A 1,582-nucleotide genomic window follows, 5' to 3' on the forward strand; every position below is an offset into this window, starting at 1 on the left:
CGGCTCGCCCGGCGGCGCCGCCTCGCGCTGGAAATGGCTCTCGCGCACCGACTGCCCGCTGCCCATCGCCCTCCCTGGTGTACTTACTACATCGTACATCGCTAACTACATTCTATGATACGGCCATATTTAATGGCCGGATGATCTTAAACAAGTTTTGACATAACATCCAAAATACCACAGTGTTGAATGTTATGTCAAAACTTGTCACAGCTAACGTGGGTTATAGCACTTTTGAGTCTCTTAGAATTCCAATTTAAATATCACGTTGATGATCTACGGTTTTCATTTTTGCACGGGCTGTGACATCTCTCTGAGAACTCGTGACTATGCGATTTTAATAAGTTGGATCTAAATGTAATGTTAAAAAAAGTTTTATTGATACAAAAAAAACAATGTAACACTAAGAGCAGTGGGAAACAAGAAAAAGAAATGTGGTATCGGTGCCGGAGTTCGTTAAAGGTTAAGCTAACTAGATATTTAAGTTTTATATTTTTTACAAAACAACGTGTGGCTCTACACGAAACCAAAACTAAGCGAATGATATCGATGAGTGGAGTAATATAGTGAAGTCGATGTCTGCCGGCGCTGCGAGGCGCTACAGGGGCACGACAGTGGTGCAGATAGATCCGCTATACTCGTATTTATAAAGCCAGCCGCCGGCTCGTCTTCCCGTATCATATTCAAAGTCAGCATCGGTTGCACTTCCGCGCCGCTTGTGCTCCAGTACCGCGGACAGATCGCAAATCGCATTTTATTGCCTTTAACCTTCTTCACTTTTGGATAGAATTATAAAAATCGTCCCTAATTTAGGAATGTCTTTTTATTACGTTTATTAAAAACACGAATAGAGAGAATTCTATTAAATGTAAATGGCCGAACCGATAGAATCAAATTGATAGCCGATACACATTCTAAATTATACAAATAAGCAATGTTTTTAAATTAAATTGAATAATAAATTAAACTTAACTGCCAATGTTTTATATTTGATTGAGAATCGGATTTTATAACTGTTAAATACATAAAATTTTAATATATTTAAAAATATTATTTATGGGATCAGTTACATATATTGTATGACACGATTAAAGTGTTCATTTTTATGAGGTAAATGAATCATATGTGTTCGTTTCGTCGATACATCTCTGCAGCAAAGGACGAGTACAAGTACGAAGCTTTCAGATTACACGAAAGTCGTGATGCATTTGTGAGGTGAGGCATTGTGCGACAGACGACAGGTGTCAGGCGACAGGCGACAGGCCGGACCTGGACGGATGAGTCAGCTCGCCGAGATCTGGCCATCAGACATAAATTGGATAGAATTTTGTTTTAACTAAGGCTATGCTCCGTGTCACAGGTGACTTTGAATCAACGAATGAAAAACACAACGATATCTGAATGAGATTGTTTAAAGATAACGATCTTATGTGTTTTTTGACCGACTTCCCAAAAGAAGGAGGTATTCAATTCGTCGGTATATTTATTTTATTTTTTTTATTTTTTTTTTTTATGTGTGTTACGGCATAACTCCGCCGCTAGTGGACCGATTTGGATAATTCATTTTTTATCCGAAAGGTAA

This window comes from Papilio polytes, unplaced genomic scaffold, assembly GCF_000836215.1.
Source record: "Papilio polytes unplaced genomic scaffold, Ppol_1.0 DF824069.1, whole genome shotgun sequence".
Lineage (NCBI taxonomy): Eukaryota > Metazoa > Arthropoda > Insecta > Lepidoptera > Papilionidae > Papilio > Papilio polytes.